Source organism: Pinus tabuliformis, chromosome 2_1, assembly GCF_031772625.1.
Source record: "Pinus tabuliformis cultivar Carrire ecotype Pingquan chromosome 2_1, CPIR1, whole genome shotgun sequence".
Classification (NCBI taxonomy): Eukaryota; Viridiplantae; Streptophyta; class Pinopsida; order Pinales; family Pinaceae; genus Pinus; species Pinus tabuliformis.
The window spans coordinates 165,559,482-165,581,144 of NC_142299.1; positions in this window are offsets into that span (position 1 = coordinate 165,559,482).

Sequence of the window (21,663 nt, forward strand, 5' to 3'; positions counted from 1 at the left end):
GAAACTCATCTTCAGGCAGTCAAGAGAATCTTCAAGTACCTTCAAGGAACTCAAAACTATGGCTTATGGTACCCTAGAGATACAGATCTCACACTTCATGCTTACACAGATGCAGATTGGGCCGAAAGCGTGGATGATAGGAAGAGCACAAGTGGTGGTGCATTCTTTATGGGTTTTAGATTAGTATCTTGGTTCAGCAAGAAACAGAGTTCGATTGCTTTATCTACAGCTGAAGCGGAATATGTGGCTGTTGCATCTTGTTGCACTCAACTTCTTTGGATGATGCAAACCTTGCAGGATTTTCAAATCACATGTACTCCACCTGTCTCTATCTTATGTGATAATACAAGTGCAATAAGCATTTCAAAGAATCATGTCATGCATTCAAAGACCAAGCACATACCTATCAAATATCACTTTCTTCGGGAACAAGTGCTTGAGCAAAAATTCAAGTTGGAGTATGTTCCTTTAAAGGAACAAATTGTCGATATCCTCACCAAACCACTGCCCAGGGAAACTTTTGAATATCTCAGACAGAAGCTGGGAGTAGTTGATGCTTCATCTTGCTGTTGAAGATTGTCTATATCAAAGAAAAGTTGGTGTACGCAAGTTGGATGAGGGGAATCCGCGTACATACGCCGATTTATGCAGGTGCAGTCGCGTATCTCGAGAAAATCAGCAAGGACATACTCTAGTTGAAGAGAGTCTGATATGGGTCTGTCAGAGACCTTCAGGCACGGGTTCAGGGGGAGCAGATTATCTTCTAATAATGCATTAGAAGCTCTTGGTTCTAGTACTCAAGCTGTTTTTGGTTCAGGTGGATCAGCTGCAGAAAGGAGATCAGAAGGAGAACATGGTTGCTGATATATACAGTGATTGTCAGAAGCTGCTGATAGTAGTTATTGGTCATTTGCATAAGTCTTGATATTTCGTCTCTATGTCATGTATATTATTTTATCAAGGTCATGTAACGGCCTATTTTGGTTTCCCCACTATGCCTGGGATGATTGATGTGATTGGTTGTCATATGTAAAATTCTGATGTATCCCCACTTGGTTGGGTGATGGTTGTATGTATTGAGTCTTTTGGTGATAGGAAGGTCTTTTATGATGTATATGGTTCTTCTTGAAGAACATCTTTTTGCAGATCTTGCCTACAGTCAGGGGGAGCATGTTCAGCACAGCAGAGCAGAGATATCAGCATGTACTCAGGGGAGCACAGCCCTTTGCCCTTGATGACAAAGGGGGAGAATGACTTTGAGGATCGTGGGGTTGCCATCAAGTCCAAAGGGGGAGATTGTTGGCATTTTGGCACAGGTGTGGCCCTATGGTACAGGTGTTGTCCTTGATGGCAACTCACTTTGGTGTCAGACCTCAGTTCAGGCGCTCAGAATGAAGGAAATCTTATATACGCAGGTTCACCTTTCCGAAGACGCGTATACACGCGGGTTATACGTTTAGAAGTCGCGTATGCGCATACACGCACTTTTATGCACAGAAAAGCGCGTACATGGTGGGAAACTTATTTTTGGTCCATGGTTGTTAGTCCTTCGAATTTGAACCTATGGTTTTGGACCAAGGTATCTCATCAGAAGTGTTGACCCCAGGTTTTGGGCCCTTGGTATTGGTTTATTATGGTTTTGGACCGTGGTATTGTGGAAGGCCTAAAACTATAAAAGAGGAAGGAGATCATGTGACAAGGCATCATCTGAATTATTATTGAATATCTGATAATGTACGAGATCTGAAATATTGGTGATTAGCATTGTGGAGCAGATCTGGATCTGAATGAAGGAGGAACCTTAGCGAAAAGAAGGATAAGTTCTATTGATGGGTCATAATCTCTTGGCTTGAATGATAATATCTTTGCATGATTTTGATCTATTATATCTGGCACATGCGTGATCTATAAATCTGATAATCTGGGTTAATCAGTGCCTGAATACTTGAAAGAGTGAATTATGTTTGTAGATCTGTACGCAGGTTCAGTTCAGCTAAGGCGCGTATATACGCAGGTTTAGTGAAGGAAAACAACGTATACGCAGGTTATTCCATACGCAGAAGCATATGCACGCAGGTTTCAGGCCATTAAAGTAGCGTATACATTTTGAGTTGTGTTTTTGCTGCTTCTATTTATTGCTGCAGAGTTTTGGGTTCAGTTTTGGTGTGTGGTACTGTTACTGTGATCTGGGTACAGTCGCCAGAGAGGTGTTTATGTTGATTTAGTTTTGGTGAAAAGGTGATTGGTTGATGCAAAAATTCTTGAGGGTGGATTGATGTTATTTGTGGATCCAGTCTGAAAATTTATGAATCGTGGTCCTTGAAGGAAAGAGAAGGTTGTAGCCTTCTGTAGGCCAACACCTACGTACTAGTATCTTGGCTAGTGCAAGAGCTAAGGGGGTTGTAGCTCCCTTCCAGGAGAAGTTGGAAAACAAGAGAGAGTTGTAGCTCTCTACAGGTTGCAGCCTGCGTACTGGTAAAACGACTGCACCAGTACATTTGTAAAAGGAAGTTTCTAATTAAAGAAAAGATAGAGACGAAGTGCAGCAGGTGGTTTTCACCCACATTGGGTTTCCACCTTATATCTTGTGTTCTTGTGTGCGATTGTCTTTCTGCTCTGCTTTACTGTTTCTGGTTACTGGTTATTTGCTTCTGAATCACAGATTAATAACTGACATCTGAAAGATAAGTCAAATTATAAGTCTGCTTTGTATACACTGGTTTCTTTATCTAAAGTTGCGTATATACGCGGTTTTTATTAAGAGAAGTAGCGTATATCATCTGGAATTGAAAAGGAAATATTTGACTTTATAATACTGATTCACCCCCCCCCCCCCCCTCTCAGTATTATTTCCAACACCAAAAGGATCATTTTCAATCGTTCAGCAAGTGAGGGTACAGTTCCCTCACCTTTCCAACCTCTATCCATTTGTATTTTGAAGGAATTGTACCTTTGAGTCCCACTCGAAGATAATCAATACTTCCCTTTTTTGTTGTCCTTGTTCTTCTGTCAAGTATAGTGTCTTGCTGAAGCACATCAAGGAATTCTAGAGAAAAGTCTTCAATAGATGGAATTTGAATATTCTCTCCTTGATCTTCAATCAAAGGAGGCTCATACAACTTTAAATTCTCAACATTAACAGCAACATAAATTTGCATATATGAAGGCAAATCCAACCTGAAGGCATTTTTACAAATCTTTTCCAAAATTATGAATGGACCATATCTAATTGGTTTGAGCTTTTTACCTTCTCCTTGGAGCCTCTCTTTGTTAATGTGAATCCAAACTTCATCACTAACTTGGAACTTGTAATATTGATGATGCTTATCGTGCCTTTCTTTGTACTTGCCTCGACTTTTCTCAAGTTGTTCTTGAACCTTTTGGTGCACTAATTGGATCTGTTCAATGAACTTTCTTGCTTTTGTCGCTATGACCTTCAATAGCAACATCTTTGCTAAAAATAAAATCCAAAGGAGATTTATGCAAGTATCCTAAACATGCCTCAAATGGCGAAGTTTGAGCAGAAGAGTGCTTGGCTCGGTTGTAAGCATGCTGAATATAGTGCAACTGTTCATCCCACAACTTAGGATGTTTGCTGCAATACCCACACAGAAGATGTATCACTGTTCTATTCACTACCTCTGTTTGACCATCTGTTTGTGGATGAAATGTTGCACTCTTTTTTAGTTTAGTGTCCATGAATCCCCACAAGTTTGACCAAAATTTCCCCACAAAGCGAGAATCTCAATCACTAACAATGGATGTAGGCAATCCAAAATGCACCAAGACATTCTCAAAGAATAACTGAGCAGTTTGTTTAGTTGTAACTTGCTTTTTACATGCCATCAAAATACACATTTTGCTGAACCTATCCAAAACTACATACAGATAATCATGACCTCTTTTCGACAATGGAAGACCTCCTACAAAATCCATAGAAACACTCTCCCGTGATTGTGAAGGAACCGGAAGTGGTGTGTACAATCATAACTTCCTATTAGTAGGCTTATTGATTACACATAATGAACATCCTTTAATAAAATGAGACACACTTTCAAGCATACGAGGCCAATAAAAAAACCTTTGTAGATGTACCACCGCCTTACTTACACCGAAATGACCAGCAATAAGAGAAGTGTGTGCCTTTCTTACGGTGTTAACTCTTTCTCCCTGCAAAATACAAAGCTTGCCAAGATGATACAATAAGTTATCATGCAAATGATAATCAACTCCTCTACTTGGTTACTTTGACTCAAGCTTGCATAAACATCTTGAAAGTCACTATCTAATGCATATTGCTCAATATAACTTCCCTGTAAAACATAATTATGCTTGAGTAAAGTAGCTACACTAACAATCGGCCTAGAAAGCATATCAACAACTTTATTGTAGATACCTTTCTTATACCTGATTACGAAGTGGAATTGTTGAAGAAAACCCATCCATCAGAAGTTCCTTGATTGCTGCAGCTTTGAATGAGATTGCAAGTATTGCAATGGTTGATGATCAATGTGAATGATTGTTTCCTTGCCCATCACGTAGTGTTTACATTTTTTCACCCTTCGCACCAATGCATACAATTCCTTGTCATATGTAGGATAGTTAATCACTACACCATCAATAGTTTCTGAATGAAAATAGATAGGCTTACCATGCTGCATGAGGACTGCACCCATAGCGTAGTCACTAACATTTGTCTAAATCTCAAATGACTGTCTCAAGTCTAGAAGTGTGAGTACGGGAGTTGTACTGATCTTTTCCTTCAACGCATCAAAGGCCTTTTGTTGTTTGCCTCCCCACTGAAAAACCTTTTTCATGCTGGTCAACACATGCAAAGGAGTTGTTATAAGAGAAAAATTAGCAATGAATTTCCTCCAATATTGGGTTGCTCCTAGAAAACTTCTTACCTCTGTAACTATCTTGGGCCTTGGCCAATTCACAATGACATCAACCTTGGAGGGATCTATTTTCAACTCACCTCCTCCAACAATATGACCCAAGTAAACTAAAGAAGTCTTTCCAAACTCGCACTTTGACATCTTAAGATACAACTGTTCTTTTTTCAAGACATCAAGTACTTTTCTTACATGCATGACATGTTCATCATGGGATTTACTGAAAATTAAGATGTCATCTAAGTAGACTATGACAAATTCATCAAGAAATGGCCTCAACACATCATTCATCACACGCATGAATGTAGCAGGAGCATTACATAAACCAAATGGCATAACTAGCCATTCAAACAAACCTTGTTTTGTTTTGAACGTTGTCTTCCAAATGTCTCCTTCAACTATTCTAATTTGATGGTAGCCACTTCTTAAGTCCAGCTTAGTAAAATACTTTGGATCTTTCAATTAATCAAGTAAATCATCTATTTGAGGCAGTGGGTAACGGTTCTTTACTGTAATTTTGTTTAATGCGCGAAAGTCCACACACATGCGCCATGTTCCATCCTTCTTTGGTACCAAGACAATAGGTGAACCACAAGGCAAGGAAGATGTTTTGATGATCCCTTTATTCAACAACTCTTAATTTCTACGCTTTCCATCGCTGACATCTTGTAGATGCCAATGTTAGGAATAGGACAATCTTGCTGCAACTGTATCTCGTGTTGGATTCCTCTCTTGGGAGGTAATCTACTTGGTTCTTGAAACATTTCATCATATTGGTTAACTACGTCAACCAATTAAGATTTCAAATTCGAATCACAACCTTTAAAATCTTCATTATCAACACCATTTTTGGGTTTGATCATGAGAAGCACAAAATTCTTGCTCGAATTCACCAATCTTTTCATTTGCCCTGCATTAACAAGCGAAAGATTTGTTTTCTTGCTGTGAGCTCTCACAATATATTCTACTCCATTTTTGAATAAATGATATTTATTTTCATGTCAATGGAAGATAGTTTTTTCTGTCATAAAGGTATGGGCTGCCCAAAACCATGCCACATATATCTAATGGCACAACGTCAATCTCCACTTCATCTATGAAATTTGCAGTAATAGTGAATCTTAGGTTACACTTTCTAGTAACTTGCAATTGTGCATTATCACATACCCATCCAAGTGGATACGGTTTATGATGTGGAACAGTTTTCATATTTAAAATTTTGATAATGTTTTTAGAGATAAGATTGGCTTGAGAGCCACTATCGAACAACGTATCAATCTTGTTATGTTTTGAGATCACCCTTATGTGAAATAGTTACATTCTTCTCTTTTAATTTGGAGTTGCATTTTGCGAGTCCAAAGAATTAGTGTTGGCAATGGATTCTTTTCATTTTAACCCCATGGCTGTGATTTTAGTTTCATCACCCGAATCAGATTCTGAATCCTGTTAAGTGGTTGCGGTTATCTTTTGTTTTCCCTTGTTGTTGTTTCTTTTTGGTTTCTGTTATCACTCAGGTTGTTCCCTGCCTCTTGAAGGGAATACGACCGAGGTAACCACTAACCAGTCTTTTAGCTGCAGATTCTAGCCAATCTGCAACCAGAGAGGGCTCTCTCTTTGTAATTTAGCTTTGTTTTGAAATATTTTAGGCTAGTTATGATGTACAGGGTTTTGTTTTAAGTTTTTTGGATGGTGATTTCAGGCAGAGCTGGGATGCAAGTCCAAAACAGTCTATACTATTGGGCAATGGAGTCAATGATGGTGTACTGCTGAAAGTGTTTCTTGGGTAAATGGTAATGCTACAGAGCAAGATAGGCAGTTTTGGAACAATTTTCAAATCTGAAATTGATGGAATGAAGTCAGGAAATGAAAGGCAATCAAGAATCTTTCATTATGCTGGCAGAGAGAAAGTGCATGAATATTATCAGGGAACAATAAAGAATTCCTAGGTAATATTCAAAGTGAAAGAATCAATGCAAACATGAGCAGTTAAGAATTCATATTTATGACTAATTCTGAAGAAAACATATTTAATAGCAGAGATTGAACACAGGGTTCATTTAGACAAATCCTGGGCTATTCTTCTTCTCTGTTACCAAGATTATGAAACATATATGAAATTTGCAAACACAGAAAACATAAAGCACAGTTTAAAATAACTTATTGATCCATAGAATGACACAGGAATTTTGTAGCATGTCCCAGAACATCAAATCCACATCCAGGCGGTCAACAACAGTGAACTTCAACAACTTTTGTATTAAAACACTCTCATAATTTACAGTGCAGTCCAGAGAGAAAATCACCAACCCCAAATGCATCTTATGGGGAAGTATTTATACAAAAATGAGATACAAAATATCTTGTAGATAAGTCTTCATGCAATAACTTTCATCACCAACTTTTCAAAAGAAGTAAATGAGAGAAATAAATGGCACAGTAAATGTTGGTGTGCTGGCGGTTTAGTCTGTCAGAGATTTTTGACTTTTTAGACTGAGTGAGACGGCTGGAGCTGCGTCTTTACTCTGCGTTCCTATGTTTGTTGTTTTGCTGTCCTCGGTGCTCGGTCTTGTCTTTAATAAGCTGCAGTTTCAATATGACTTCCTCTTTCTGTTGTCTTTTTGCTTTAACAGGTGACCCGTGTATGTGGAGTTGCTGACCTGTAGCTGACTCAAAATGGGACAGAAATCAAATTACCTGGGTAGAATTTCTAGCATTGCCTGCCACCAATCCTCTGTAGGCAGCTGATGTCTTTGTATTTTAATCAATGTTTCATCAGCTTCAGTATATCTGTAAAAGTTGGGCTGAACCTCAAACAGGTGATTTATCTCATGTTCAATGTAGAACAGATTTTCTAACTTGTCATAAAGACTCTGTCCAGATGGAGGCCCTGTTTCTTCTGAGGTACTTGAGGATGCTGTAATCTGATTGGAAACATAGTTGTTTATCCTGGTAGTATATTGTTCACGAGTCAGCAGTATTCCAGCGCTGGTTAACAAGCTGGGTAATCCTTTGCTCTGCAACGTTGCAAACTTTAGTTTGAAGTCATTTATTTCTGCTTGCATTTCCTGGCACTTTCTTTCTAGAGTCTGCACAAAATTTCTCAGGGTCAGCACCTTTTTCACTGTCAGAATAGTATCTGTCCTGCTACTGATATCCAGAGCTGCCAGCTGCTCTTTGGTATGAGTGTTCAGGAACTGAATCATTCTATTGGCTTGCTCAGGCATATTTCCCAATGATGCTCTGGCCCTTTGTGTCTCAAATTGAGCTAAGCCTATCAATTCTATTTGTTCATGTATGGTCTGAATTGATTGCCATTGGTCAGTGATTGACTGGCCAATTTTGGCCCACAAAATTTTCTTGATTTCAGCTAGAGTTTTATCTAGAGTAAGCTCCTTCTCTAAGGCTTTTATTTTGTTGTCCAAGGCTTTTATTTCCCTTTGTTTCTCAGCCACTGTCATCTTGGACTTGTCATAGCTTGCCTCCAGCTTGGCCAACTTTTCTTTGGCCTCTTTCACCTCTGTCACCTGAACTTCTAGCTCTTTGACTGCTTTCATCATTTCTTCCATACTCATGCTAGATTCTGGTGTTGTTGTTGTTGCTGTTGTTGTAGCATCTGTAGTTGATGTAGCTGTTGTGGATGTTGGAATGACAGGAGGAATTGCTGCTGCAGGAAGGGTAGTGGGGACTGTTGGAGCTGTTACCAGTGGCTGGGAGGTCGACTCTCCCTGCTTGCCTTGCAATGCTTTCTCCAACTCTTCCTCCATTTGAATTATCCTTTGATTCATCCTCATGAGCAAATCCATTGTATCTTCACCTTCTTTCTCTTGCACAAGTTCTGCAGTTTGAGGGTGCATGGTTGCAGGCAGCCTCAATTGTTTTCTGAGTGCAGCAATATCTTCCTCTTTTTTCTTTATGAGGGCCTGGATGCCTTTGGCATCCTTCTTAGGATCATGCCCTAGTTTCACAATGATTTCCACCAATGTCTTTATTCTGTTATCTTTGGCCGAGGAAGACATTCTCTCCAAATCCAATTGAGTGTTTGTATTTTTCAATGATTCCTTTAGTTGATGGGCCAGCATAGCCTTGTCTGCTAGAGTGGCATAGACCATTTCACCTGTTTGCTTGTGTAGCTCAATTTGGTCCATCGGTGTATGTCCTTGGAGAGGACCTCTAAGTTTGTCTTTATATAATCTGCAGTTGTCTGGGGCTATGGTATCTTAGGCTTGAAATGACTTAGAATCATTTTCTCCTTCTTAAAGTCATAAGCTGCCATTAATCTCTGCCGTTTGGAGGGTGTTGTCTTGAGGAATTGATCATACAACTATACTCTTAACAACCCATTTTGGGCCTTGATTTCCATGAAAGTTTCTTTAATACCAGGCGGTTGCTTGTTTTGCTGCCTTGAGGAGGACACCTCCATACCATGTTTCCTCTCTTGCTCTTGCTGGAATGAGCTAGTAGGTGTTTGCTGGCTAGTTTCTCTTCCCCTCCTCGGACTCTCTATGATTTCTTCACTAATTTCCTCCTCAACTTGAGGATCAACTCTCTGTCTTTTGGCTTCTGGTTGCTGTGTTGACCCACTTGGAGGTGTGGTCTCTTCCCTGTCCCGCTTCTTGCCTCTTTCCTCATTGAGAGGAGTCTGTAAAGCTGGCACCTGTAGTGCCTCGGTCTGCAGTGGAGGGGCCTGCCCTTGACTCTGCTCCTTTGAGGTAGTAGGTTGTTCTGTCACTGTTTCTTGTTCTGCATCCATTACCTCCTTGCCTTTTGTTGTACCTGTTGCTGGTGTAGACCTTTCTTGGGCAGCTTGTGGAGCTGCAGCAGTTGATGTGCCTTCTCCGACTTGTTGTGGCAGTTTGAATGTTACCTGCTCAAAAGAATCCAAGTCAAGAGTCTTTTCCAAATCTTTTACATTTTGCTCCATTATTTCTTCTTGAGTGAATTCTTCAACTAGTGTACCTTGCACCCACTCATCTTGATTAGCAAATTGTTCAATCTGTGGGATTTTACAATGTTCATAGGCTGACAGCCTATATTTTATTTTTCTGGCATTGATAAAGCCATCTGGGTCATAAGGGACCCACCAAAAACTCCTCTTTAACTTGAGTTTCTCCCCCAATATTTGGTCAACATCTTGCCACCCTTCTTTTTTGTTCATAACAAAGGGACCTAGTTGGTCTTTGAATTTCAGGTGAGCCTTTTTCTTGGCACTATGAAAATGAGTTAAATCTAAATTGATGAGTTGCCTGTAATACTCCAAGGCAAACAGTCTCATTGGTACATATCTTGGCAGCCTGTAGGGACAGAGCTCACAGCCATATATCCTAATGACAGTGTGATTCTGGTAAAAGTACTAATCACCTATTTTGTAGTTCTTTGAAAGCTGCAATATTTTCTGCATGTCATAGGATAGCCTAGCCGGAGGAGTTCTCATCAGGAGACAAGAGATTGAATAGACAAACAGGTTAATGAACTCACAGTAAGAGTAGGGGGAGTTGTGGACTTCATGAAATACTGAGGTGCAAAAAATCACAGACCTCTTTTATCCTTTAGAGTCCAATCTTTTGATGGGGCATTGGAAGCAGTCTGGCTGATAATACATGAACAAATGATAGATATAGGATGAATATTTGAAGACTCCCTCCCTATCCAACTTCAACAGTTGGTCATGTATCTTATTGGCAATAAATTTGGCATAGTTGTATTTGACAACAGGGGGCTGTCCTGGGGTAAATGCAGACAACAAGACCAATATAGTATGATCAATATGTTCACTTGTCTTGAAGCCCAACACATAAGATATCATATCCACTAGTAATTTTCCCACTTCATTGAAATGCACATAGAGAAAAGGAGGTGGCCCTGTAGGCTGGCGGTCTGCTCTCATGAATACTTTGGCAATTCGGGCTATCTCTGAGTTGGAGAGTTTGGGACCTTCATCAAGCAGGAATTTCATAGAAAAAGGGACCAGAAGCTGAGTTTGCTTGAAGTTTAGCATTTGGTTGATTGAGTCAGGAGTTATATGGAAGAGGGTGCTCCCAGATGGAGACTTGACTGCTCTTTGAGTTGGGTCATAGTTTTCACAGCAGAGGCGAATTATTTCAGGGAAAACATTGACAGAAGGGAGGAAGTAGATGGGCAAGTTTGATTCCCAAATGCCATAAATGTCACTGTTGTTCAGGTAACTGTTCCTCAGCTGACAGAAGGTCTGCAGGTGGTTTCTGTCACCAACCAAGTCTTGAATTAAGTGGTCCCTATCAGCCAAAGGTAATGCTTCAAGTTCCTTGTGAGGTGCATTGAGAGGAGTGATGTTCAAGGCTGCTGGAGTGGCCATCTTCAAATTCTCTATGTTTGTATTTGAAATTAGGATTTGTGCAACAACTGAATGGTGAAAACTGCCTCTGAGGCTTTGCCAGGGAGCTGTAGAATGAGCTTATCTAGAACTGACCTCACTGTGTAAAATTTATGGTCCAAAACAAATGTTGCAGGGTGTAGCAGGGTCTTTAAATGAATTTGCTGGATTGCAAGCTCTGTGAGCAGAATGCAGAGGAAATGGTGGTCTTTGCAGAGGATTTTTTGATAAATTATCTCAATGCATGGGCAGTTTGGAGGCTCTGCCGGCGGAAACGGGCTCGAAATATGGTTTAAGGGCCTATTTGCAGAGGAGGGCACCGCTCGCCGGTTTGCTTTGAATCAATAGCTTACACAGTGAATACAAGGTGGTGATTGATAGGCAGGAGCACTCTTGGATTTGAATTATAGATCTTTAGGCGATTTCAACAGCGAATTTTGGAAAAAATAGGGTTTTCGGGCGAAAAATGGGTAAATACCTGTTTTTATGGCGCAGAGGATAGTTAGCAGGGGTGACTCGAGCTATGGAGTCGAGCTACGGAGCGCATTTGCAGGTTGATGGACTGTGCAACTTCAGGAGGCAGATTGGTCGTAAAATCGCATGCACGTTCTTCGTAGGCGCAACAATAGAAAATAAACAAAATAGTCGTTTTCACGACTTTTTAATGAATTTTGGACATTTTAGCGCTTTTGGCGCTTTTGGGTATGACGTCATCGTGACATAATTTTGGCGTGTAGCGGGTACGGAGGGTGATGTGGCACATGACACGGTGGTCGGGTGTTGATGTCAGCGGATGATGTGGCAGTACTGCAGAGGAGTGGGAGGCGACGTGTACGCGACGTCATAGGGTGACGTGGCCCTGACGTCAGGGGGCAGGTGGCGGGCGGTAAGCAGTTTTCCCTGCACTGCCTTTGGCCCAGGGTGGTTTTGCAGGGGAGGGCTCCGATCACGCCAGGAGATTGACGCGTGGCGGGGGTACGACAACAATACCGCCCATCCCCCGGACGCTAACCTTCGGCAGATCGGGGCATGTGATATCTGCCGCCAGCTGTTGGATCGAGGGTGCAGGATCGGACGGTCGTCGGGTAATACAGATGGCAGGTGGTTATGGTAGGGGCCCCGCATATTATATAAACATTAAATAATGTTTCGGGGGGAAAGAACTTTGGTTACGGCGGAACATTCATTCATTTAACCAAAGGTTTAATGAAATCGGATATATATATGGGCGCGAGAGTCAACATATGGTTAATGTGGTGGGGGGTTTGCACTGCGGTTATTTATTTAACCTGATGTTTAAATAAACCCCGACGGTTTAATGAACGCGGAAGGGTTAATATAAAGTCCCGGATGGACTTAATATTCCCCGAAAACTGTATTGTATGGCTATAATTGCCAATGGGTAGGGATATTTAGATTTTTTGGGTTTTTATATAGTTTTTGTAAAATAGGGGTGGGGAAAATGATTGAGGGAGCTAAATAATAAAGTTAAATGTTAATATGACTTTATGGAATGAAACTGCATGAGTAAATGCTAAGTTTATAGAGTGAAAACTTAGGCATAGGGAAATGAAAGGGGTATGGAATAATGATTTTTACACAAGAAATGTGGCTTCTTTTCACTAAGTAAACTCAGAGTTTAACTTAGTATTTCTCATAAAATGAAGTGAAGCAGGACTATTGGGCAGATCCCAAGGTCCTTGAGGGGATGTTAGTAAATGATTTCTGGGGGAATAAGAGGGGGAGTTAGTCATGCTTCCACTGTCCTGCAGTCACTTTGCCATGGCTTTTGTAACATACATGAGATGAGTCTTCCTTGATAAGACAAAAGTGATCATAAACTTGTTTCTGCAACCTCAAACTACCTACCCAGCCTAATACACCTAACATATTTTCTTCCTTTTGACTGGGTGCACTTGAACTAGCAAACCCTGAAGTTCCTCTTTTCTTTTGACTGCCCTCCTATCTAAATCTACCCTTATCTCTTCCAAGGGCCCAGATTAAGCAGTTGGGCTCCTTAATTTCTCTACCTATCTACTCATCTGCCAAGCTTGAACTGTTTGGACAGATATTCATTCTCTATTCTACAACAACAAATTTAAATATGGAGTGGTCCAGATTGAACTGTTGGGCCATCCATCAAGTGTGATAAGCAACAATATTTGCACATTGTGAACTTGCAAATAAGATAGCAGTGGCATTTTGACTGGCCACTTTCCTGGTCTTTTGGTTTGGGGTTCATTTTTATTATTTTTTCTGACCAATTCACTCTTTTTGCCCTTTGATTTTTCTTTTAGGGCACACCCTCTTTTCATTTTTTAATTTTCTTTATCTGTTTACAAAATATGGAACCTTTGCAGCATGAAAGGATGAACATATTTGGCACTTCCACAGTCAATCATGAAAAATGAAACCTATTGGTATAGGAACCTGACAGTGTCATTTCAGGATGAAGTTTCCATTAATGAGCTTAATCGTGACCCTCTATGGAACAATGTTTGCATGTAATTTTCTCTCCTTATTTTTTGATAAATGCATTTTTCTTTGCCTTCACTTTGAAAGCCTTTTCTTTTCCCTTACTCTTAAATGGCTTTTTATTACCTTCTTTTGGGGTGTTTTTCCCTCTTGCCTCAAGATGAGTGGCTTGCACACACACATCATCTTGATTATTGGGATTAAACATTAAGATAGTATGCCTAAGATAATTGTGTAAACCCCCTATTTACTTCAACAAAGTGTCATGTGATTGCAAATCTACACCTAACATCAAAGACATTTTTTGTTTAATTATTGGGTGTAATCTTGCATATTTTGACCTTTAAGTTGTCTAAAGTTCTACTAATTCATGATGGCTTTCTGCATATAAGCTAGAGGGTATAATTGTCTTTTGATTGCAGCAATGAAATCATTCCAAGAAATAGAGATCTTACCGTGTTTTTTAATCTCCTCTTGGGTCTTTGATTCCCACCATACTAGTGCTGTACCCTCCATTCTTAAGGAAGCTAACCGAATCTTTATGTCATCCTCTTGAAGGTTTTGAATCCTACAATATACCTCCAACTGACGAATCCAATTATTAAGCTTCTCTACATTCACTTCACCATTATACATGGGCAAATCGAATTTAACATCAAGTTTAAAAAAAGGTGATTTACGAGTCCCTTTTGAAGAATGATGATGAGTATGAGTAAGGGTTGTATTAGTGGAAGAGTGTGAAGATGCTTGTGAAGAAGAAGATGAAGAAGATGGTAGAGAGGGTGGAGGTTTGTCTCCATTCCCAATACCTCCTTTTCCATTACCTCCTCCTGAAGAGCCTTCTCCGTTGGGAGGTTTAGAACTTTTTCCTTGCAACCTACTATTCCTCTCTTCATAGAGGACCTTCACCATCTCTGTCATATCAAAGAAAGCCTTTCTGAAGGTCTTCTCATCTTCTGTCATGTTTGTAGGTTCTCCTTCATGAGACATGATCTCTGGAGTCTCAATTGCAACTTGAGGTTGAACTGGTGTTGGAGATTGTGGCAACCTTGCTCTTCTTCCCCTTGACCCAACTTCAGGGCTTCCAACCAGCTTTCCTTCACCTCTTTTGAGTTTTAACCTTGTAAGCATGACATAAACTTGCAAACAATTAAATCCTTCTTTCACAAAGAAAACCTAGTGCTCTGATACCAAATTGATTTGATTTAGAATATTAGTTTGCAGTGCTAAGATCTTCCTCAGATTATAAACAAAATGCTTTCATTGTGCTTAAGGATTCATCAATTTTTGCAAGTGAAATGAAGAGTTTTTATGTTAATTTTATGAGCAATTTAACATAAATTAGAAACTGAACAACAACATAAACATGTACATAACATCATCAAAAACACATTACAACAAGCACATGATAAAGGAGTTCACCCCTCCTGGGCTACGTCTCCTTGGTCCAACTTCCAATGGCTTGGGCCTCTCTATTATGCTCAAAAGTGTAAAAATTTGTGTTTACAATGCTCAAATGCTTCTGAAACCTGCTCTAATCAGTTCAAAATACTAAAAAATGGCTATATTGCCTCTTTTTGCAACCAATTTAGTGGGAAAACTAAAGAATTTATGACTTTTTATTGTTTTCCCATTATTCACTCCACAAATTGCTCCACATCCGACAGGAACCCACATTTTTCGCTCTAAAAATCTACTAACCAAGCGAGAATTTTACCACGCAGCGGGCCATAATCTATCGGCACCGACTGTCTTATCGCAAATCGCAGTCGGCAAAGTTTGGCGGGTCTTATGGTCTGTGAATGTAGCGAGTGATGTGCGATTGCGATACGGTGGACCCAACGGGACATTAAACTGCAGCTGATGAACATCTCACATCTAGGAACTCGATCAAAAATCGTAGTTCGGTGGTGCCTCGGTGGGCAATCATAATGCGAGACTTTGCACCGTTGTGATTTGCGATTGCAATATCGCTTCGCAACCCAAAACCTGTTGGGGGCCGATTCTGTAACGCTGACCCTTCGCCAATCTGCGACTACGATCCATCGCATCACGCCTCTGGCCGATTCTTCAAAACCTTCCCGCCTGCCTTATCGCATCGCACCCTTCCCTTCTCGGGGGCCTATTTTTAACGCCGACTTGCCTGCGGTTGCAATTTGCGAAATGCGGGGGCCAATGGTGCCTCCTCATTCGCTGAAGGACCTTGCCACATCATCCAATCCTGCCATGTGAGCAAGTCAAAACCTGAACTTTGACTTGCTCTAACTTCTGCATACGAGCTCAGATTTGGGTGTCGTTCACACTGTTGGAATCAGAATGACGAGCTCTTTATTCTGAAGCTAAGTTTAACAAAACTATGACACTTTGATTTTTGAGCATAATTTTGAGCACCTAATCACTTATACTTGTAAATTTATCATTATAAGTGGATTTTCTCGTTTGGATTTCAATCAGAATTGGGGGGGGGGGGGGGGGTTTCACCCCATTTTAAAACTCTTTTTCCATCACTAATTATGCACTTTGAGATATAACCCCAATAATACCAATTTGTAGCTGCGAGTTCTCCAAATTAGTGCTTCTCAAACTCAACTTGCTATTCAAATTTGACCATATCCCACATGTATCAAATTTATGAATTTTTCCATTTCCTCTCTTGAGGAATTTTGTGAAACAATTGACACGTCAATTGCACTTCTTTTTTAAGTGAAGTTCAAATCCAAGTTTGTCATATAAGCTCTGTCCTGTGGGAGGCCCTGCTTGTTCAGATGAACTGCCAGATGCAATAATCTGATTTTCAATAGTGGTTGCCATTCTGTTGGCCATTTGATCTGGAGAGATCAGTTTTCCTGCACCACTTAGTAAGCTGGGCAGGCATTTTGCTTGCAGCACTCCCATTTTAACTTTGTATTCCTCCACATCTGCTTGCATCTCATAGTACTTCCTCTCCACTGTTTGTATATAGTTCCTGAGAGTTAGTACCTTCTTGGCAGAGAGGACATCCTCTGTTCTGTTGGGAATGCCTATAGCTGCCAATTCCTCCCTTTCATGCCTGTTCAGGAAGTCTATCATTCTGTTTGCCTGCTCTGCTCTGTTCCCTAGCACTGTTTTGGCCTTCTGAATTTCTGCTTGAGCTTGGCCCATTAAATCCATCTGCTCATGCATTATTTTTATTGACCTCCATTGCTGTTTGATGGATTGGCCAATTTTGGCCCATAGGATCCTCTTTATGTCGGCCATAGCAGTCTCCAGATTCAGCTCTTTCTCTAAGGCCTTTATCTTTTCTTTTTGGGCTTTTATTTCTCTGCCCTGTTCTGTTACAGTCACTTTGGACTTGTCATACTTGGCATCCAGTTCTGCCAATTTCTCCTTGGCCCTTTTTATTTCATCTGCCTGGAGCTCCATTGCTTTTACGGCCTTGGTCAATTCCTCTACACTTGGGCTGGCATCTGGAGCTGCTGCTGTTCCTGCTGCTTCTGTTGTGGGGGCCACTGCTGCCCCTGAAGTTGTTGTTGTTGTTGAAGTAGTTGGAGGAGCTTGGAAGTGGATTCTGCCTGTTTATCTTGTAATACTCCTTCCAGCTCTCTCTCCAAATCCCTGATCCTCTGGTCTTGCTGCATTAGGAGGTCTAATTGGTCATCTACCTATTTTTGCTTTTGAAGCTCTGCGGTTTGAGGGTGCTCTGTGGGCTGCAGCTTCAACCTTTTCTTTAATGCATTCAGGTCATCATCTTTCTTCTTCATAAGGGCCTTCACACCCTTTGGATCACTAGGATCATGTCCAAGATCAATGATGATGTCCTCCAAAGATTTTATTCTGTTACCTTTGGCCAGGGAGGACATTCTCTCAAAATCCAACTGAGTGTTGGTATTTTTGAGTGACTCCTTTAGTTCATGGGCCATGGTTGCCCTCTCCACCAAAGTTGCATACAACATTTTTCCAGTTTGTTTGTGGAGTTCTATTTGGTCCATGGGATGGATGTTTTTGGCCATGACCTCCACCCTTGTCTTCACAAAATCTGCAGCTGATGTAGGCTGAGGTTTTGTAGGCTTGAAATGACTAAATATCATTTTTTCTTCTTTAATGTCATATACAGAGATTAATCTCTCTTGCTGGGCTGGTGTAGCATCTATAAATTGCTTGTAGACCTCAGCCCTCAGCAGCTCATTTTGAGCCTTTATTTGTTTGAAAGAAGCCTTGGTGCTCTTGGGCTTCTTGCTTTGTTGGGAAGAAGAGGACACCTCCAAACCGAGTTGTAAAGTTTGCTCCTGCTGAAAGGAGCTTGTACCTGTATGCTGACTGCCCTCCCTGTCTTTTCTTGCACTGTCCAAGACATCTTCAGTAATGTCTTCTACCTCTGGGGAGTCTGCTCTTTGCCTTTTGGCTTCTGGCTGGTGGGAGGATCCACTGAGAGGAGTGGACTCTTCTCTATCTCTTTTTGTCCCCCTTTCCTCATGTGCCGGGGTCTGTAAAATTGGAGCAGTTACTGGCTCAGTTTGTGGGGGTGGAATTTGCAGTGCTGGAGCTGCTGGTAGCTCAGTTTGTGGAAGGACAGTTTGCCCTTGCTGCTGTTCTTGTTGCTGCTCTTGCTGCTGCTCACCTGAAGGGGCAGACTTTTCTTTCATTGTTTGTTCTTCTGCACCCATTATCCCTTTGCCTTTATCTAATACTGGTGCTGTTGTGGAAGATGCCTTTATTACTGGTGCAGTCCTTGAGGCTGAGGTCCCTTCTCCCACTGAATAAGGCGGTCTGAAAGGTACCTGTTGCACATAGTCTAGGTCAATAGTTTTTTCAAGCTCCTTCACATTCTTTAGCATTGTCTCTTCCTCAGTTAGATTTTCAACTAGAGTATCCATCTGCCATTCTTGCAGGTTGACATATTTTTCAATGTGTCGGTACTGGCAATGCTTAATGCCTATACGCCTATACTTGTTTCTCCTAGCAGTGATGAAACCTTCAGGGTCATAATGGACCCACCGAAAACTATAGGACAGCTTGTATTTATCCTTAAGGATTAGGTCTGCATCTTCCCACCCTTCTTTCTTGTTCATGATGAAGGGGCCCAACTGGTGTTTGAACTTGAGGTGGGCCTTCTTTTTGGCGCTGTGGAAATGGGTGAGGTCGGACTGAATCAACTGCCTGTAATACTCCAAGGCAAATAACCTCATAGGTACATATTTCGGGAGCCTGTATGGACAGAGCTCACAGCCATAGATCCTAATGACAGTATGGTTCTCATATAGGTACCAGTCACCTATTTTATATTTTTTGGAAAGCTGCAGAGCTTTCTTTATCTCATTTGATATTCCGGGAGGAGGGGACCTCATCAACAGGCAAGAGACTGGGTATACAAATTGGTCAACAAATTCACAGTAGGTATAGGGTGAATTTGTGACTTTGTGATAGACAGAGGTCCAAAAGATGACAGATCTTCTTTCCCCTCTGTGATCCAGCTTTTTGATGTAGCATGGGAAGGCTTCAGAATGATAGTACATGAACAGGTGGTAAATATAGGCCGAGTACTTGAAGACCCCCTGTCTGTCCACTCTGCTCAACTGATCATGAATCTTGTTAGCTATAAACTTAGCAAAGTTATACTTGCGGGCAGGGGGTTGGCGTGGGCTGTAAGCAGATAGCAATACCAGCATTGTTTTATCCACATGCTCACTGTTTTTGTATCCCAACACATAGGCAATCATGTCCAGTAAAACCCTGCCTACATCATTGAAATGGACATCCGGGTAGGGAGGTGGCCCTGTAGGCTGGCACTCAGGTCTCATGAATGTCCTGGTGACCTTTTGAATCTCCTCACCGGTCATCTTGGCACCAGTGTCCAGCAAATAGCTCATGGAAAATGGGATTAGCAACTCTGTCTGATCAAAATGTAACATTTTGTTGATGGACTCAGCATTAATGTAGAAAAGGATCCTCCCAGATGGAGTGCTAATAGCTCTGTGCTGCACCTCATAGTTTTCAGCACATAGGTGAATGATTTCAGGGAAGACATTTACAGCTGGGAGACAATAATATGGTAGGTTTGACTCCCATATCCCATGTGTGCCATGACCATCCTTATAGTCCTCTCTTAATTGACAGAAGGTCTGCAAGAAGTCCCTGTTACCCTCAAAGTCTTCAATAAGATAGTCCTTGTCAGCAAATGCCAAGGTCTCCAGCTCTTTATTTGGTGGATTTAATGGAGCTACACTGAGGGATGAGGATGCAGAAGCAGCCATTGTAAAACTTGACTTTGAGATAAGGTGATGGCAATGGTTTGCAAAGTTCTTTAAGAGCTTAAGTAATAGGCCAAATGTAGACCAAGTCTGAAGTGTTTTTCTCAATGGAAAATGCAAGCTGGTTTTTGTAGTTTGTTGCAAATTCACAGGGATGTGACTTGCTAAGGGTAAGTTGCAGAGGGTATGAGGTTTCCTTTGTTAGAAATTGCAGCTGGCCTGTACTCGGCAAAAGGGAACAATGCCGAGCACCTCGAGGAAAATTTTATGGTTCTGGCCCGCGGAACGACTGTTTTAATGTCAATTTTTAGTTCTGGGGGCAATGCAGGTTACTTTATCTGACTCTTAGTTAGCAGACAGAGCTAGACTGTGAACTTTGACCAGTGTTTTAATGGTGAACTAACAGAGAAATGGCATGCATGGGGCAAAACATGAGCTTTATGGTGAAGACCTGGATAAACTAGCTTGGAAGCCTGCGGGCCGGGCCGTTGAGGCTTAATGCAGCTGAATTCTTGACTTGTAGCGGTCTCAATCTTGAATTTGATGGCTGGAAACAGATTTCGCGGCAAGCTGGTTCGCAACGGCTACGTCGTTTGTGCGTGAAAATGACCGCAAACGGCTAATTTGGTCGTTTATAATGACAAATTTGGAAAAAACATGCTATTGGCGCTTTTCCGCCGATGACGTCATGGTGGGGCCCGGGTACGGAGGTGACGTGGCTGCTGAGGTGTAGGCCAGGGTGGCAGGACACGGTGGCGGGTAGATGCGGTGGCAGGGCTACGTGGAGGGCCACGGGACGCAGGGGCGGGCGGAAGCGACATGACGTCAGGGTGACGTGCGCTGGATGGGTGGTAATGGGGAGGCGGTAAGCGGGTTCCCCCCACCACCTTTGGGCCAAAGGCGGTATCGGGGAGGGGGCCCCGAACAACCCCACCGCCTGCCACGCGTCCCTGTACGGGGCGGAAAACCATTTTCCCCGGACGCTAAAGGTCAGCAGATCCGGGCCCAAGAATACCCGCCCACCGTTAGATCATGGGTGGCGGAGGATCGACGGCTGGCGGGCCCTCCGACGAATCGTGCAAGTTGGGGGGACCCGCTGGCCTATTAAATATTCAATTTAATATTTTCAGGCGGAAAACTTTAGAGTTAAGGGTTTTGCGAGTTTTTTCGGGGTAAGGGTCAATCTGAAAGGGGAAAAGTGGTTAAAAGGTGGTTTTGAGCAGAGAAAAGGGGTTCTTGTGAAATTTACAGGGTAGAGGTGAGGTAATGGCTTAGGGGGAGGCTGTCACTCCAACCTGAGGTCAGAGCAATCCCATGATAGGGTTGACCATAGTCCATGACAGACTAATGTCTCCCTTGACAACTTATTTGGCTATAGTGCTGAAGGGAGGATATGTATATAATGCTGGGATTTATACACCATAGTGTTATTATAGTAGGGAAAGGGGACCATAGGGGACTTAGATAATAGAGTTAGGGGTTAATATGGATAGAAGAGGTGAATGAGGAGTGAAATGACCAGGTTTATTTGAAAACCACTTAGCTGTAGGAGTAGATCAAAATGAAAAGATTTTTACATAGGAAATGTGGCTTTTAAAGGCATAAGCACCAGTATAAAACCTCAAACTTTTTCATGAATCTTGGCTGCTCAAGGGATGTCAGTAAATGGATGTGAAAAAGGGGACAATGGGAAGTTAGACATGCCCCTTTGCCTTGC